Genomic DNA, 20,711 nt, shown 5'->3' with positions numbered 1-20,711 from the left:
ATATTTTTTTTTGTGTTTTTTTGGAAAATCTCTAAGAAATATAAATTGAATAAAAAATTTTATTGAAAAAAACCAAAGCCATTTGGTTTACATTGTGTTGTGTGAGTGGTGTGTATGTGTGTGTGTGTGTGGTGTATGTATGTGTGTGTGCTTGTGTGTGTAGTGTATAACGTCCTGTGTCCAGTTCGTTGGTGTGCGTCTCCAGTTCTTCGAGGCGGGTGCGTGTGTCCGTGTGTGTGTCGGTGTGTGTGTGTGTGTGTGGTGTGTGGGTGTAGGCGTGGCGGGTAATAGATCTTTGTTGGGCGGAGACAGGACAGAGCTTTAGTCACCGGACCGTTGATATGGCTGCAAGCAACAATATATAACGTTCATATATATATTGTTGTGTTCTCTTCTTGTACAATATTTACACAAAACAATAAAAACAAACAAAAATGAAAAGAAAAACAATATTTAAAAAAAAAAAAAAAAAAAAAAATAGAAAGAAAAAGAAAATTTCACACTGCCGGAAAACAAAGTAAAACGCAACTATAGCTAAAGTCTTCAATGAAATTGCTAAACGGCAATACTTTTATGCTTAGTTTCTTAGCTGCTCCAACTTCCGCACGCCCAACAACAATTTCCTTATATTCTCGCTATTGAACTGTTTAGGTAAATCTACAATAAGTTCAAACTGCTTGAGCGCAAATATTTCATGAATTTCAAAGACTTTTCTGTGAAATATTAGATAAAAAAATAAGTTGGGAAAGAACCTTGCTAATGGCTGTAACTGACTGTTCAATACTCGTCTACCAGCCCAAATATATCACTTTAAGTCCCACTTCCTGCTTCAAGCGGAATCTACGACCATCCTTAGCGTCGAACCACCTTACAACTGTTCAATTCACTATAATTATTCTTATATAATTACATTAGCTAGCTATAATTCTAGATATAAGCAAGAGATGCTGGGATAATATATACCCAAGATACTGACAAGATCTGCTCAGTGAGCATTGCTATACATGAGCAAGATATGCCGAGATGAGTTTATACAACTGAAATTTTAAGTTGTCTAACTCAAATAAATACTCAGCTTTTTTTTCATAGAGATAAACTGCTCCGAATTTTTGTCTATGCTCGCTAGAGGCGTAAAAATACGGAAATAGTTTAATCGCTTACAACAAAAGTTGTAAAAGCCCATCAAATTGCCGTGTTTAGCCACGCGTCCAAAAGACCCGTAATCAGCAAATATTCGAGTCTTTGAGTTTGAAATTCCATTTCTCTAGCTCTGACCGACCACGCAAAACAAGCACAAAACCAATATGCTCGCTTTGCCAGTTAATGAGCGCGTGTAAAAACTAATCGTTAATTTGTTAGTCGCCTTTGTTTTTGTTTCTTATTGCTTTTGGCCAGTCAACGACTTATTTGTTTCTTTTATGTATATACAATATAAATTTGTATATGAATATTTATATGGATACATTTGTGTATTTCTCAAAATTTTTGTTGTTTCGCCGACTGCTGGGAAGTTAGGGACCTGTTTTCATTCGAAGCGTGTTTAACGGCCCACACATTTTGCATTTGGATTTGCATTAATGAAAACATTTAGCCGCAACCAGTTTCGGCCATCCGAATGTGTGTTACAGTGAAAAACATGCAGCTGCCTGCAGCAGCCAAGCGACAAACAGACCAAGCAACAACAAACACCAAACAGCAAACAACAAACAATCTAAACAACCAAAACAACCGAAACAACAAGCAACAAGTTGTTGCCAAGCTATGCCAAATAATCCAATACAATCGCACTGCAGCCGCTTGGCCAGGCTTTGGGCTTAAGGGGCTTTTCAAGTTTATGGACATTTGACAGGTTGTTTGATTAGATTTGGAATCGATTGTTGTCACTGTTGTTGCTGTTGCTGTTGTTGTTGCGGCAGCGACACCCAGCAAAACAGAAAACAAATACATATACATATGTATATAGATGCAGCAAAGTGGATCCGTAACATGGTCACGTGACAGAAGCCAGCTGTAAATCCATTCAAAATTGAATTCTATTTATAGAATTGACAATGATAAGGCAAATATTATCAAATCTTGTTAATCAATTCCACAAAAGTCCCCAAAATAAATTTAATGAAAGCTTATTACCAAGAAACAGATATGCTAAAGTGAAATCTGAAATCAGTAAAGTTCTATTTGTTTTTTTTTTTTTTTTTTTTTTTTTTTAGTAATTTTGATATGCTGTTAGAGTGGAATGACATTTTCTTTTATAGAAATACTGTTAAGCTATCTAAAAATATAATCCTCAAGATATCATCTTTTGTCTATTGATCTCCTCTCTCATCTGTCCCACTCACGCAGACTTCTCTCTCTCTCTCTCTCTCTCTCTCTCTCTCTCTCACTCTCAATTTGACAAGTTTCTTTCTTAAAGAAATCAAAATATTGCTGTACCGGAAATTAACGACCGAAAGACGAACATTGCACTAACCCTATATACTCATTTGACTATCGCAAATGAGTATAAATAGTCAGTTTCGAATTCAGCACAACAGCTTTCATGTTGACTCATTTCGATAGCACGCACTTTGTTAGGGACTTATGAAAATATGACAGCTGTCTAGATTTTGTATCACTTGTCTAGATTTTAGATCATATTTATTACACTCTATACATCTCAATTAAGGTAGACGAAAAATTAATGATAGCTGCCCAAAGCTCTACAGATGTCTATCAACACACCTTCAAAACCAGTGTGTAAATAAAAAAAATATATATATACGAAGAAAAAAAAATCAAGGCGAGATACAATATCTGAAAAGTAGCATAATCTAATCAGTGTAAGGCTTAATGGGAATTGCTATGAGCCAAATTCACTGGAATAGTATTGGCACGTGTTTATTTACAACATTAATGCACTTCAGGTTATATAACCTGATATATAGCACACTTCCTCGCATATGGTGTAAATCAGCAATTAGGAAGTATCGACAGGCAATAACAATGCAAAAAAAAAAAAATAGAAGCATTGTAAGGTAAAACAGAAGTATAACCTAGTAGTAATTATTTTACGATATACCATTCTGTAGAATTATCGATTTATAATAGCGCTGTGATAAAATGTTTATTCATTTTGAAATGTAGTAAGCAATGGGAGAGATTTCATATGAGATTATATATTCTTTCTATGCACTACTATGAGAAACTATCGATTGACCATAACACTGCAAACAAACAAAAAATCTACATTAAAATATGAATACTGAAACGTAAGCTAAAGCATAACTGTGGGAAAAGATAGATTAGATAGATATTCATATCTAATAAGTGTTCCTGTATCCAACACTAGTACATTGAGAAACTATCGATAGCAGATAGAATTGTCTGACTTGCAGTTAAAGAAGAGACTAGTTTCGAGCAAACAGAGATTTATTAAAGATAGCTGGAGTAGATATATGGATACTACCCAAATGTAGACATAATTACATTGATCAATCTGTTTATTTATCGATACAACAAATCGTTTTGTATATATGGATGCTGCCTGATTCATCCATGGGCTACAAAAAAAAAAAAAAAAAAAAAAAAAAAAAAAGCAACCATAATAAACTAATCTAATCCGAAATCGAAAAATTTGTTGTCGATGACTTCATATATAAACAAAGACCTATATATGTATCTGTGTGTGTTTGTTTGTGTAATGATTTTTAGCACTTCACAGCGATAATATTTCAATTTGTGGCTTTTGAATAGTCTATCAATGATGAAATCGATTAACTTTCTTATCGCATACCCGAACACAAAGGGAACCAAAGTAGCCGATGATAGTATTTTTTATTTATTTATTTTTTTTATGTTTTCTATTAATACCAGCCGTTAGGGTTGACAATCAGGTAATAAGATTATGTTGATTTCAGCAATAATGGTTTCCCAAATTCGCATTGCGCATACGTTCCGTTGTACGGGAAAGACAAGTGAGACGAGCGCAATTTAGCTTAATGAACACAGCCAGAGCCAGAGCCACAGTCAAGTTCAAAGTCAGCAGAGAGACAGAGAGACGAAGACAGGGAGACAGACAGGCTGACGAAGCTAATTACTTGAAAAGCTGACTAGCTGCTAAATTGCACTAGAAACTACAAACTAAACCGTAAAATCAGACAAAACGCGGCAGTTGTTTTATTTATTTGCTTTCTGTTGTTGTTCTTCTATTTTCGTAGTTTTAGTTTATTGTCAAATTGATTTCTTCTTTGTGCTTGCCAGCTCAATTGAACTAGCACATCATTTCGATTCAATTCGTTTCAATTCGATTCTATTCGATTCGATTTTAGATGCGGAACTCTTGCGATGAGTACTACGTAAATTGTATAACTATTGTTCGGGCTCCGACCCGACCCCTCCGTTTGCCGTCAAAGTATATTGTATTTAGATTATATATCTATATCAGCTAACTGTAAACCGAGTACAGACATACCCTCTAACTGAGTAAAGCCTCTCTATCTGCTTGTCTATCTCTTCCTCTCATCAAAGCCAGTTGATCACAGTCGTCTGACTCGAGTCGTTAGTCTCTGCTCTGCCAACATTTAGAGGGTATTTTAATGCCTCAGCTGGATCTTGACTGCTGTCATCAACTGGGAGATAGAACAACTGGATTATATATATAGCTCAGCATGTTTTCAGCTCGATTCGCCGAATCGTCGTCACATGCTCAAAGTAACTGCATTTAGATGTATCGCTTAAAAGCAGCCATTCATTTTGGTGTGATGATTTATTCATCATCATCAATTGCATTTCATATTGATGGCTAATTGAACATTAGGGAGAAATGAATAGATTTCTATCACTCAAAAAGGCAACAAACACCTCTAACTACCAATCAAAATTCAGTTGGCATTTGTTTATTAGCAACGCCGATCGCGCCGATATTCGCAAATGTCTAATAGGAACCACAACAGATCTGCCATGCGGACAATCTAGCTATTTGGCAATTTGGCAAGCTGATTGGCAACACGATCCGATAAAACATATGGAAATGGATAAAAAATTCAAAATAGTGGCAATTGGCAAACATTTTTATTGGCTCTTTGTTTTTGGTTTTCTCCACCTTTCTGGTGTACCCTGGCATACACAAGTTGCTGCTGCTACGTGGGTGGACACAGAAGTTGGGCCATGATATTGCACTACTAAAACATGTCTGATAAGAAATTGCTCGGCAATATGATTCGACCTTTTTTTCGTACACCTGTTGACAGAAAAAGTGCATAACTAAATACCGCAAATTCATGCAGCTAACAGGCACAATTGATTATCCCGCTTAATCTCAACAACCTCTTTAACTTGGCTTAATCAACTTCAACTGCTGCCAATCAGAATTCACTTCACAAAAAATAGGTCTCAAAATCGATTCGAATAAAGCTTTTGAAATTATCAGAAAAGAAATCGTCTTGAAGGCTCTCCTTCAAGTGGCCTGCCAAAAAAAAAAAAAAAAAAACGAAAAAGAACTCTACTCAAAGAGCATATCAAATCGCTGCCTTATCTAGAGTATTCTTCAGTTTTGTCCGCCCTGTCTCTAGTTGTTCTTCTTGGGTTTTGAGCAGGAAAAGAGATTCGAATCTAATAAGGAAATTTCACTTCCAATTACAAATCAAATGATATTAACAAATCAGAATGACAGTTGCTATTTATGCGAGAAAAACATTTGAAGCAGCCCTCGCTAGTTTCACGATATGATATGTAGCATCTGTCGCCGTCGTCTAATGGCCCCGTTGCTCGGGCCGTGCGATCAACAATCCGCTTTGAAAAAAAAAAGAAAAAACTACCGTAGTCACAGTGTCTGAAATTAATTTGCAAAACGTGAGCTAAATATGTGCCGTCTGTTAATTTCTATTTATTTTCATTTATTGTGATTAAGCACTATCCTCAGCCTAAAGTCGCACCATATGTATCTATATATAACTAAGTATATATGTGCATAAATTCCTATATTGTATAGGCGCTAAGTTCCCAGGCTTTCATGTTTGTAAGCAATGCGAATTATTTTAAATTGCCCGAATTGAAGATGCCAAAAGGGATTTTCGAAGAGGTAGAGAGGGAAAGGGAAAAATAGATGGATAGAGAGAGAGATATATATATAGTGGGGAAGGGATATGCAGAGAGAGGGAAATATAGGGAGAAAAGTATATACAGAGTGAGAGAGAGAGAGAGAGATATCAGGGAAGGGATATACAGAAAGAAGGGATAGGAAGAAAGGTAAGAGAATAACAGAGAGCTGGTAAGGAAGGGATGTACAGAGAGAGAGAGGGTGAGAGAGATAGGGAGAGAGAAAAAGAGAGAGAGAGAAAAAGTGATAGTGAGAGAGAGATAGAGACAGAGGTAGAGTGAGATAGAGATAGAGAGAAAGAGGTAGAATGAGAGTGAGAGTGAGAGAGAGATAGAGAGAGGTATGTAGAGGTATAGGTTTATAGAGATGTAGAGAAGAAATATACAGATAGTGAGAGAGAAAGAGAGAACGAAAGAAACAGACGTATCGAATGAAGTGAGGAAAGAGAAAACGATACGCGAATGTGACAGCTCGCTATATAATAACCTTCAAGTTAGGTGAGAAGGAAAGAGATGGAGCATAAAAGGAAATAAGTCTTCTTTCACTTTTCAGCCAGTAGATTCTCTGCAGTCTATGAAAGGTTTTTAGAATGCTGCAAAGACAAACCAATTCATTAATGTCTTTGCTTACTCAGCTTGAAAAAGAATGGACAACCAATTAAATTATTCACGCGTAGATCATCCTCGTAGAAACATCCTCAATTCTACATCTGAATCGATCAGGTGTAGAGCTCACCGAATTTGAGTTGGCGAAACGCATCAAGAGCGAACAAATTGTATCGATTCAGAGCTAATGCTGAATATTTATGAACGATGCTCGGCATTAGCAATGATTCATTCAGCAATCGATAATGCGAGCGAAGTAATTGAAAAGGCACATAGAACTGCCGTTAGGTAGGCAATTGCTTAGCCACATAATTTGCATGTAATTATCATGTAATGCCGTTGCTCACGAGTTTAGCTATTAATAAAATCAAAAAAACGTGTGGCCAACATCTCGGCTACGTAATTTGATTCAAACCTGCACATATGCAAATTGAAGAGGCCCCCAGCACGTGAGCTGGCAATAGCTATAAAGGTCTCTCTCGCTCTCACACACACTCAACTCATTTGATTTAAGTTCGAGTTCAGTGGGCCATTCGTATTGCATATAGAGAGTGACGCTTGAATCACACACTTAATCAAATTTGCATTTTGAGATTTTTTTTTTTTTTTTTTTTTTGATGTAAACGAACTTTTTAATGCAGTCACAACTAAATCTGATCGTAATAGTTCATAATTGATTCCCAGCCCGATAGGAGCGATGTGTTAATTGTGAATATACATATTTACATAGTAAATATATATATATATATATATATAGATACATAGAAGTATATACGTAGATATATCTCATGCTTATATTATATTTGACGCCTGGCACACAAAAAGCATTTCTATTGAAATTTCTGTGTATGTGTGTGACTTTTTTTTGGCAGCTCTGTTTGATTATTTCATTCCATATTCACTTAACTTTATTGCAATTTATTTGACAACAAGTTTTTGACAATTTGCTCATTTACTTACTATATGACACCCAAAAAACAAAGCTACTAAGAAAACTGAAGGAGTCGAGTCCAAACGACTTACTAATACTCTGTTTGCAGTTGCAATTAGCAATAGAAATCGAATCCATTTTGTTTGCCAACTATAAAACTAAATCTATTTATTGATGGAGCTGTGAAACTGTCTGCAATATTATGATTTTTGTTATACTAGAGCTATGTCATAGAGCTAAGCAAAAGTTGAACCAAGGTTGAAGTTGCCCAGCACTGAATTTTGCTAGCCACACAACTGTATAGAAATTCAATGAAATCTCTTTAGATATGGCATTGAAGTAATCCATTTAGAAAGCCAATATTCTCATATAAGTAATCTATTTTGAAATTTAATATCCTTCCATTTGATATATCAAAGAAATTATGTACTAAAGCCAATGGAAAAAAAAAACTAATCTATATAGAAAACCAATATGCTCGTCTTTCATATATTACAGTGGAAGTCCTTAAAATCTTAGTTTAGATACATTTATCTGTATATAATGTCAATATACCTATTTGCATACAGCTACGAATTAATCTATTTAGAAAGTCCGTAGACTCCCTCTTGACAGGGAAATTTTTTAACCATGACGAATGACGCAGGTGAAACCGTTGGAAATTCTCAGACATTGGCTGTTATTTATTCGACGTTTATTATATTTGTTCAATTTGATTAATTTATGACAGATTTTTATTAATTTTAATAAATGAACCGACAAGAGGAAGCCGAATCGGTTACGAATAAAATACAATAAACCAACAACAAATTTGTTGGCCCTAAAGTGTTTGGCATTAACGACGTCATCGGTCTGAGAAAAAGTGTTAAATGCAGCAAAATACGTATGCCTATACAAATATGCGTAAGAATATATGTATATATATATATATATATATATATATCGGTGTATATATCTGTTTCAGCAGAAATTTGATTAAAAAATAAAACCGAACTGGAACTGTAGCAAAAGTCATTCAACTTGACTAAAAAACCGGAGAAGAAAAACAGTCGCTTTCAGGTGAAATATACATATTTTAATGCATATATACATATTTTAATATATATAGATATAGATATATATATGCATAAATACATTGTAAAGGGTCATCAATCCATCAAGGTTCATTATTTCGTCACAAATATTACGACTTCGGCTATGGCTTATGGCTATGAATTAAGATCTTATTATTTACGATCGGACAGGTGTCGACGCAAATAACATAAGTTTTAATAATTTATGGGAAAAACTTCGTAATTATATATTTATATAGGAAGTTAAATGGGTAAAAATCAGAAATATAGATATATATATATATATAATATATATATGTATATATATATATAAAATACGAATTCTCTATTACATCACTCTTTGCAGTCAGTCCAGAGCAAAACTAGTATATCTAGCCAAATCTCGACTCATTATATAAGAAAGAAAAACTGATCTAATCGTTACATAACTTAATAATTACTGCTTGTCAGCTAGTACATCATATTGAAAGTATGAATTTTGCAAGCGAATATACGATTTCCAAGGAAAAGCCCTAATTTTAGCGAAACTAACTTTAGCTTAAGAAATTAGGTATTTTAGCATGTAGCCGTGATTGTGGATTTTTTTTAAATATAATTAAGATACAAAATTTATTCTTGACTAACACTGCAAGCGCTTAGATCGAAGTTGGAAGTAAGGAAAATTATAATTATGAAAATGGCATCAGAGTTATTCCAGGTTTGAATCAAAAGAATAAAGAAGATGAACATGATGCTGGAGCAACTTGTCCTTCAATTTAGCTGAAGAATATATGCATATATACTCTATAGAGTCTAGAGGGAGAGAAAAAGCAAAGATCAATACTGCTGAATAGATCTATGTGACAAACAGCTGAGACTTGCCTCTAAGAGGAGAGAGAGAGAGAGAGAGAGAGAGAGAGAGAGAGAAAAGAGACAGAGAGAAAAGAGCCTTCAAAACTGTGATTCGAATCTCTGCGAGTGAATCTCAGTTTGTATCTGGGGATAGCCTCATTAGCCACACGCAGCAGCTCAACAAAGAAAATATAATAATGAGAAATTGCACACAAAAGCAAACAGCTGACATTAGATTCTGCCTTTTTTTTTTTTAATTTTTTTTTTCAGTTTTTTCGTTGTTTTCAGTTGGGCTGAAACAGTTCACTTAGCGAAACTGATGATAGAGGCCAAAAAGCCAAAGGTCGACCAACTAAATACCCTAAAAGCCAGAGCAAGGATACTGAGATATTATATAGATATATTGAGATCTACATAGATATATATTTCTATTTAATCAAGCAATTGCAACTTGTGCCTGTTCATGATGGCTAACTGATTATGTTTATAGCAGCGAATTGTCTTTAGGGCAAGCGCAACAAGCAACAGCAACAATAAACAACAACAACAACAGCAAACAAGCAACAGACTAACAAACACGAATGCAATTTGGCCGTGAAAACGAAATGCCAGCAACATAAATTATTATTATTTGTATATTGTATTGAATAATGTTTTTTATTTATTTATTTTTTTTGTCTGGCAAATTAATATTAACTATGCATTAATTAAATGCTTTTGTTGTGTATATTTATTTTCATTATGTTTTTTTTTTTGCCTTTCGATTCGTTTGACTTGGGCTTTGGCCAGCGCTCGAAATGGTTCCGAAATCGCGTCGAACCATTAAAAAAGTTTTTAATTTTAATAATTAATAACTGTTTGGTTGTTGTTGCTGCTGTTGTTGTTAACCAACAAGCGAATTGCTTTGGAGTGCATTATGTTCAATGTTTTAATTGCTTTTTTTTTTTTCTTGCTGCTGATTTCGTATTGTTTTTTAATTTTATTGCATGCGAATTTACATTTATTATTTATAGAATTTATAAGAATTGTATTTATTTATTTATTTTGTTTTTTACGTTTTTTTCTTGATCATATTTACAAGTTCAAGTTGCAGTTTGCTTAAGGCCAAGCGAAGGTAAGTGGAGCGAACGAAAAAACAATTCGAAAAGTAACAGCAAAAGGAGAGAGAAACATTTAACAATTCCCTAGTTATAAATTCGATTATTCTCTAGCGTATGTAATTGTCTCTTAAAATATTCCCATTCTTTTGTGTGTTGTCAAACGATCGATCCAACTACGTTTACATTAGCCTATATATCAGACCATATACTACTATACTATATATATATATATATATATATATATACTGTTCGACACATGTTTAATTCAGCTTAGATCTGTCCATTGATTTCCGCCTGCCTAATGCATTACTCTGCTGCTATCTAAAACGGCAATTTTCTTTCGTATTTTAATGTTTTTCCAAATTTTCTTTTCATCTTGTTGTTTTTTTATTTTGTTTTTTATATAGGGCTTACTTTTGCTTTAAAAAAACTTCACAGTGACACTCAGCTTACACTTTGTTGGTGTTGGTTTTGGTTTTTGTTTTTTCTTTTTTCGGCACTAAATTTTGAAAAAAAAAAAAAAGTTTATTTATGGCGAGTGTTTTTTAGTGCACTTTTTTCGGCTTTCTTGATTTATTTAACTATTTATTTATTACTTTTTTGGTTCCTTTTTTTTTTGTCACAAACAAAAACAACAAAAAACACTATACAAGTCGTGACAAAAGGGTCTGCCGCGTCGCTTCCGTAGCTATTTAAGTTCTCTATTTTATTTTTTCGTATATTATTTATAATTTTTTATTATTTAATTGGACTTTCTTGTTATTATTATTTTGTTTGCTTGTTTTTTTTTTTTTTTGGCGACGTCGTCTGCACCGTACGCCGGGATATTATACACTGAATGTCCAAAGACGGCAAACACTTGTTATTATAACGCGTCAAAGCGTTTCATTAAGCGTCGCAGCGACGCCAGCAGAGAGGCAGCGTCAACAACGACGGCGGCGGCGACGGCAACAGAGCGTGCGCTTAGCTGCTAAAGCAGCGCCACGATCTGGCCGAATCAATAAGCCAAACGAGCGACTAAACGCTCGACAGCCCCGCGACGCTGCTGGGCTAAACTTCGAGCCTCCCGACCAGCGACGTTGACAACGACGCCGGAGCCTGTTGATAAGCCAGCTACGACTCGCTATTAGCGGCAGCGATAACAGCGTCGTTGTCGTTGTCGTTGTCGTTGTCGTTGGCATCTTCGTCTTCGTCATCATTTTTGTTGCGAGCTGATTTTGTTATCAATTGAAATCAAGTTCAGTTGTCGATAGCCAGAGCCGAAGTCGAATCGCGCGCAAAGTAGTCCAAACAAAAACAAGTAAGAAGGCTCTAGTCGAGACTGCTCGACTAGGAGATACCCTGAACCCTCTAAGCTGATATTCTAATCATTCTGCACTTTTATGCACACATACATACACATGCATCCACACGCACGCATAAGCCTGCGCTCTGCTAACTGCGCAGTAAGCAGCGACTGCGCTTGGGCTGCGCTGCAATGTGGGCAATATTATGACAATTTATTTGTTGAATAATTTCTTTTGTAGACATACGATCTTAATGAAAATTTTAGAGTGTAATCATATGGTAAATATGTGTGTACATTCCAAAGCACAAGTCTCTAGTACTTGAAATGCCTTTTTTACAAATTGGAGGCGAAGGGGGCGTAGTATCCAAAATCTGTAAATTACAAAATCTTCATATCCATTAACTTTATATACAACCCAAATTTGAAGACTCCAGGTCTAAAAATGTTCAAATTAGGCTGAAAAAACAAAATTAATTTTTCGATTATTCTCGATAAAAAAGTTATCGGACGATTTATCGAAAAAATAAAGCAAACTCGTACTGCGTATGGTACACACGAGTATGCATGCCAAATTTCAGCTCTCTAGCTCTTATAACTTCTGAGATCGACGCACTCATACGGACGGACGGACGGACAGACGGACAGGGCTATATCGACTCAGCTCGTCGCGCTGATCAAGAATATATATACTTTGTGGGGTCTGCCACGCCTCCTTCTGCCCGTTACATACTTTTTCACAAAACCATTATACCCTGATTTCCCATTTTCAATGGGTTCAGGGTATAACAAAAACAAAATACCAGAAAAAAAAAACCCCATGCCTGTCGAAGATCAATGAATGAAAATGCTGCCAACGTTGGCAGCGGCAGCGGCAGCGACGCACACACACCGTTAGAACGCACGATTTATGCCAGCTGCTTGCGGCTCGGCAGGTCTCGACTCAGCTCGGAGCAATTCGATTCGATTCGATTCGCTTCGGCTCGGCTCGACTCGATGCACTTCGGCTCGGCTTGGCTTAGCATAGCTTCTCAGCTTTGACAAGCGTCAGTGCTTTGACAGTTAGTTGGCTCATTACTCAATATTAACTGCCAGCTCGAATGGGCCGGCGCACGGGGCGTATGCTTAATGCGAAAGAGTTACGAACACCAGGCCCCGTTATGCACGAGAATAGCAACAAGTCAACGCTATTTACAATTGCAAATAGATTTCATGATTTCGCGAATTTAACGATCACATTTTTCAAACCCCCGATTCTGGGTCGCTGTTTTTTTTATATTTTTTTTTTGTTAAATTGTTTTGGTCAGGATTTGCGGCACTTTTTACCCATTTGCCTTGAGGGAGCTACATTAATTTCAGCTAATTTTCTGATTTGACACGATTCATGCATTCGGAATACAATTAAAACGGTTCAAATCGAAATTCAAATTTTTTAGTAATATTTATTATTATTATTGTTTTCTAAAATATTCCACGAGCTACATTTAAAGCAAACAAGTAAGAGCGTTGCAGCTGGGCATTACCGACTGCAGAATACTCATTCCCGATCCAAACGAATTTAGATCTACGTTCCGATTTGCCACGCCTACAGTTAGTATAAATATGTATAAATAGGTTTCAAGCAAATCAATTGCGGATGTTAGGCAATAGCTTAGCCGTTAATTTTTTTACCCAATTTATATGTTCGCCATATATTTTTGAGCCTGTGTTGTCAACGAAACGAAATATTCCAACGAAATACCTTGCAAAGTTCAAGGGAAGACATTGCACAAACCCAATATACTCATTTCACTCTCGTGAATGAGCATAACAACAAACCAGGTCTGCCAAGCGTCTCTTAAGTATGTATATAGGTAAATCCGCAGATCAATCGCAAGTTTCGCCGATGGTAAAAAAAAAAAACACGGAAAGCATTTTAGCTTTTAACACAAAATGACGCACTACGACTACGACACACTCTATGTGTTTAACAATTGAACTAAGCATAATGCCATAGAGATAAATGGATATAAATACATATAATTTTTTATTTATATACATACGTAAAAACGTGTACAATCGTTGCCAAAAAAAAAAAAAAAAAAAAGATGTGGAGAAAAAAGAGAGAGAGAAAACCACAAATAAACAGGTTTATCCGCATCCGGATAATTGATATAAAAATGTTGACGATGATCGCCCATTTCTCTAGCCATCTCGCTTGCACACACCAAACGCCCCGTGGCAATTATATATATATACAATACGAATATTTATTTATATATATACTATTTTGGTCAATTCGAAAACATCTTAAGAACGGATTGGTGCAGGATGTAGTCTGAAGAGTTTTGGCCAAATTGTATGGGAACACACTCGAGGTAAATTGTGAAGTGGCCCAAACAACTCGTAGACCCATAAATAAATATTTATAAATAAATGTTACGATAATAAGGCAATCAACAAGATCAACAGCTAACAAATGATCAAACAATTGTTTCTAATTATGGCGAGTCTCAAATCAAATATTGACGGAAAGTCCAAAAATATGAATACCAAATAATAATGAAATTAAAAATATATTTTGAAATGTTTAATTTAATGTTTTGATTTAATAAATATATCATTTACCATATATGTATATTATAAACCTTTGATCTATTTCAACTTACAGACATTATTTCAATTTTGTCTAGGGGCAATGAACTTGGAACTTGGTTTGAGTGAGAATTTTAGACATCCTTATACATATAATAAGATTTAACTATAGTCATTAAAAAACACTTAACGTAGACATTAAGAGAATCTGAGTTAATCAGTAAGCAAAACATGAACAAATCGCGCAGGGTTCCGGGTACGAAACTTGGCTTAAACGATATCACCGCTCAGCTATTGGCTAAGATAACCAGAGCCGTTTGCTCGTGACTAAGTTTTATATAATTAAAGTTGGCAATAAAAACACACGGCCTGGACATTAAACTGCTCGAAATAGGATTTATTACAAGTACTACCGGTATTTCCGATAACTTTTCCGGAATTCAAATCGATATCAAACATAAGATATTTGAGCATACCTTGAGGTTAAGGCAATTCTTAAAGGTTCGCCAAAGGTTTACAAATATATCAAATAACTAAAATAACTTCCCCCATCAAAGTGATTTCAGATCTCAAGGTATTTCCTAGCCGGACAAGCCCGATTCCTACAAATGCACTTAATTAAATATTGAGTACATATACTAGTAGGTATCGAATTGACAATAAACAATGTCTGGTGACAGTTTGATGATGCCATACCCGAATAGATGGAAATACGAAAAAGTTTTGTGTTTGGGAAGTCCATTTAGCAGATGTTAAGAATACTATTTTCGAGTGCGGGAAACATAGGGAATAAAGATGCATGAGCAGATATGTTACGCATGAGTCATGACTGGCTGATCAATTGGTAAGGATGGGGTCTATATCGCGATCGCGATTGTTACTGTGTTCGTGCGATGGCAATTGCGAAAAATAACCCGAGTGGGGGAACTTTTCGTTTCGTACGTTGCACAGATAATGGATACGACGGGCGCGACACTTGTCTGTACTTTCTTAATAACCCTAGAGGAGGCGTTGAGGTCTCGGCGATTGCGGAAACAGTTGGGAAATGCACAAAGCCAACTTGCGTGCACTCATATTAGCGCTTATCAGACAGGTGAGGAAACGGTGGGATGGGGTGCATTGGAGAGCTGTCTCATAAGAGACAAAAGCCTCAATGGGGGCGGGGACTAACACGCGGTACGTGTGTGAATGTTATGGTATTTTTTAAAGTGTCTTACTCGAGCGACTTGTAGTTAGTCGTATTTGCTTATCGTCAGACAATTGGCAATTGCAAACACGGGGCGAGAGACATAGAGGGACAGAGAGAGAGAGAGAGAGAGGGCGTTCAATCAAATTGTTGGATAATGGTCAGTCAACTACCGGTAAATGGCGATTGCTTTTTGATGCCGCGTCAAGTCAATGTCTACAAACGATCAATTGGAAATTATTTTGTATTCAGAGAAGGAGGGAGAGAGAGATGGGGGTACGACGAGCTCTACCTTCAACTTGAACTTGCAACTGATGCTTAGATTATAAGCGAATATTATTGCTGATACGATACCCATCCCTCTCACTGGCTATACACACGCTATCAAAAATTAGCAGGTTCAATTGCTACATGCATTATAACAACCTACACCTCACTCACTCACTCGCCCACACGGCCCATCCAGCCGCCCCTCGCTGGCCCACGGCAATTAGACACATGTAATGGGCTTAACTGCATTTCGTAAATACGAAAATGACCAACAAAACCCTGACTATTCAAAATATGTTTATGGCATATCATATCAGAGACTCGTATGCTCTTTAAACAACGATCGAAGGTCAAAGGCAATCTTGGAGCATCGACCAAGGAATTTTTGAATGTCATCCAATGTGCCCTACCACTCCGAAATTTTTTTTTTTTTTAAATCGAAAAAAAAACTCAAGTGGCAATCAGCGTCGCGCCTGTCACTTTCTATTGTGGCTATCTAATCGGCTTTCTATATCTTTAATTCCAACTATTGGTATTCCAATGTAGCACCACGTGTATCACAGCGAAATCTCTGATTTTCATTTTATTTAGTTCGAATGTTAAAAAGTTTATATCAATCGCTTTGTAAACAACTATAGCAATAGCTACTAAACGTTCTTATCATATCTTTTATAAAGATTTGCGTCTGTAGTTGAGCATTTATGGACTGAGTAAGTGATTATTACATTGTTTTTCCTCTTTTTTGTGTAGTTTGTTATTGTTATTAACTTTTGCCTCTATCAAAGGCACGTGACAGATTTAATGCAATAACAAAATATTTGGCATGGCTTTAACAAATTTATAATGCTAATAAATCTATATTTTTTTAAATATCTGAACAAAAAATCTTTATATTTTACATCATTACTCAACTTATAATTTCATTTTTTGATCAACAAATATTAAAATTGGCTTCAAATGCGTCATGGACACGGCATAAAATCAAAAGGAACTAATTAAATTTTTAAAAAAGAAATGCTTTCTTATCCTTCGTAAAGTAAATTTAAATAAGAGTTGCCGAAAAGGCTCGAAAGATTCAAAGGAATAAGTTGCAAGAAAAAGTCGTGGAGAAACTCTAAATACTTCAAAATGCAAGTCTTAGCATAATATGTTAATACAAATTCGATAGAGCTTCAAAGATTATACTATTCATCTTCTTAAATAATCTTTCATAATAATAATAATAATTTTTTTTTCAAATAAGATATGTTTTGTGATACTAAAAAAATATTGGTAATTTTGCTTGCCCATGTGAATTCGATATTATAAGTTTGGATGACGCACTTCCTGAAAGTTTTTAAAAAATATTTATATAAACCTATTTTATCTAAATATAAAAAATATATTTTCAGGAGTGATACAGAATTTAGGACTTTCGAGCCTATGATATAGAAAATATTCTAAATAGCGCTCCTAATGGTATTTTGAATTATACATAAGATTTTTTCAAAAACACACTTTGATTGAGTTACCAAAATGAAAAATGAATCCTACGAGCACTGAGACATTTTATGCGTGGTCAAAAAATGTTCAGCAGCCATAGATCAGAAGTGGTGTGAAATGGCAGTGGCATGTTCCCAAAATAATACGCACAGGTGTCAAAAAGATTAATCAAGCAGAACAAGAAACAGAAGTAGAGGCAGAAGCCGAAGCAGATGTATATAAACGAAAATAGATTTACGATAATGGTTATCAGCTGCGGAGGCTACTTGGCCATCGCGTCTTGTACATTTAGTGCCTTTGTGCCAAAACACGCTATTGTCAGCAGACATTAATTAAGTTGAATCAAATCAAATCGAAACGAATCGAAATGAATCGATTGCGAATTGAAAATGTGAAGTACGGGCGATGCTGACGCAAAATGAACCCAGATCCAAAAGCAGTTAACTTCATGCGAATCTGTTGTACTTAACGTGTTTTTGTGTAAATGTGCGTGTACATGTGTGTGTGTGTGTGCTTTTTTTTTTTTTTTGCGCCTTCCAATCAGTGTGCCGAACTCACTTGAGATACTACGGCAGATAAATGTATCACGTACATAGATTACGAGTACCAGAAAGCCCTCAATCTGTTCACGACACTCCAGTCCAAGCCCCACGCCCGCTTCCAAAATTAAATATGAATCGCCAAGTCAAATATACTATACTATCTATAAGCAAACTCTCTAATATTAATAGCAAGTGAAATAACTCTAAAGTAATTTGATTGCGCTTAAACAAGTTCTATTTAAAACGATATATGCCATATTTATTAGCAGATATATACAAAAAGCAATTAAAGGGTATCTCAAACTCGTTTCGACCGGTATATTAAAAAAGTGCGATCTTGATATGAAGTAGATGGTAGATATGAGCCCACTTATGTCGACACCTACTATACATGGCCAAAACCTTGAAGTGCACATTTACAGGAAAAAAAAAAAGTTTGAAACAAAAAATTATATAAAAAATAAACCATTTAAAAAATAACCTTATCGGACGTTTGGACAAAAAATAAATAAATATATATATTTATTATATTAAAGCAATTCTTTATTGAGATCTCATATGGAGAGCCCCATATACCTCTCAAGCTTAACAATTTGAACGTGATTCTTATCACGTCTATAGGGTTTTCGGTAATACCCTATTGAAATACAATGGGTAAAAAATAGATACATTTAGAGCATGTGACTGATAGGATTGCTCAGTTAAGTATTTGCTTTGATGCCTATATTATATTAAGATTATATTCACATAGAAATATTTCTATATAGACTGTCAATGCATCTATCAATTTGTAATTATAATCCTTATTAGTCAGCTTATATTCACGTGCACGTATCTAATATAAATAGATCATCCTATAGGTAGGGTATCTCGGCGCCTATCACTATCACCTTTCAGTTCATATTCATACAAACTTGGGACATGGAATATATAGAATAACTCTGCTATATATATTTGTATAGTTATATCTTTGAGGTTGGATATCTATCTATCAGCTGTTTACTATTAATTCTTGCGAGACATGATAGAAAATACAAGTCAAGTATATATACATATCGTGATATTGGTACAAATCTGCTGTTCATATTTGTATAGCTTTATTTATAGTATAGGGTAGCTATGCGTCAATCAGTTTTTACTTTAAATACTCCTAAATTAATCTATGTTTGCCCTTGCAAATTGACAGCTAGGATAGCTCAGGAATATGAGTGTATGGATTTGGTAGCTATATATTTAGTACAGGGTAACTATGCACTCATCAGTTTTAGCTTTCACCTCATATAGGCCAGTTAATAAGCATATTGTATTCAGCTGTGCGTACTCGCATATTATTAAAGCTATCGACACGCGTCATTTGACTTGATTAGTACGCAAAGCAGCGAATTCCTCAGTTCCGATATATATATGTATGTATATTTGTACCTCTTACATACATATATACAACATATAGCGCCAATTGGCAGACGAGTATTTGGTAATACATGCTTTGGATGCAATGATAATTGGTAACTTATATTTTTATTTATTAATTAATTTATTTATTTTTTATTTTTTTTTTGCTGGCTTAGCCTAATACGCAACGACGACCTTGCCCCTGAGCCTTCAGTTAGGGCGAGTTGTTATCCATACGCAATGGCTATTGAAATTAGCGTTAACTACGGCTCTATTAATAGGTAAAGCTCAATTTCCATATAAGACTTCCTACACACACACACACAAATTGCTCCAGTAACAGTTAAGTAAAGCAAATCAAATTGAATCGAATCAGGAATCGAATATTATAAAGATCATTTTGAAAGCTTTTTCTAAAGAGTCTCAAATGATTCGAACCGAACAAAAGTTTAGGGAAGCCCCATAGAAAATGCTATAATAGAGTTTTTTCCTTATTAAACCTCTAGATAATCAGTTATATGCTAGTCTGATCTGGAAGGTTATCGACTTTAGGACAAAAATTAAAAAATATCGAACAAATAAATATAGTAGATATAAATGTTATATACTTTCTATAACTATATTATATATTTCTATATCGTAAATATTTTTCACTCCTTTTCCGCGCTAATGGGTGAAATCCGCCAATTTCACGAGCCCCATAAGCGATAAGCTAACCAAAAATAGTAGTACTATTAAATCAAACTCGAGCACAAAACATTATCTAATGAAATCATCAAAGAGCTACGGCCCAGGGCAGCCAGCCGATTTGTAGAGCCTAATCTTTACAGCGCTATAATCCAATTCAAATTTCAAACGAACAACAATGTTATGATTAATTAACGATAAATAAAGTGTTTGTGCGACTAAATTCTACTGAGATATTAAGATATAGACTATGTGTCCATATCATATTTGTACATATATCAAGTATAGACGTTTATCTTTTTCAACTGTAAGAAGTCTGTCTTATTGCGCCTCAAATGAGTTCTTCCGAGGAAGTTTAGTTTGCTTTAGGGCAGTAATCAAAGACGCCTAGGGCTTAAATGTGTGGGCGGGTGGGACGATCCATTGCCAATGAAATGGAATTCAAGGAAATTTTTGTTTGTTTTTTTTTTTTCGTTTTGTTTTTCAGATTTTTTTTTAGCGCTACGAATTGCTTTACAATCGACGTTTACTTCGTTGTTGTTGTTGTTGTTGGTGCCATCACCTGATAACTCATAATTCCGGCGTAAATTTGGTTGGGCGGCTAACGATCTGCTCTTTTTAGGAAAAAAAAAGTGAAATTCGAAGAGTGCGCAGTTGAGCACAGCCAAATTATACGA

General features: G+C 35.2%; 1 protein-coding gene and 1 long non-coding RNA gene across 4 annotated transcripts in view; both read right to left on the bottom strand.

Annotated features, from left to right (window-relative positions):
* LOC6584501 (solute carrier family 41 member 2) overlaps positions 1-20,711 on the bottom strand; it is a 35,275-nt gene that overhangs the window by 8,331 nt on the left and 6,233 nt on the right. The gene's annotated exons all lie outside the window — the stretch shown is intronic.
* Positions 14-11,969, bottom strand: LOC122756725. Its single transcript, XR_006356562.1, has 2 exons — positions 11,031-11,969; positions 14-345 (listed from the first exon to the last, which is right to left on the bottom strand). It is a non-coding gene; the product is annotated as an uncharacterized LOC122756725 (long non-coding RNA).

Source organism: Drosophila mojavensis, unplaced genomic scaffold, assembly GCF_018153725.1.
Source record: "Drosophila mojavensis isolate 15081-1352.22 unplaced genomic scaffold, ASM1815372v1 contig_136, whole genome shotgun sequence".
NCBI lineage: Eukaryota > Metazoa > Arthropoda > Insecta > Diptera > Drosophilidae > Drosophila > Drosophila mojavensis.
This window is presented reverse-complemented; position numbering and strand designations above follow the sequence as displayed.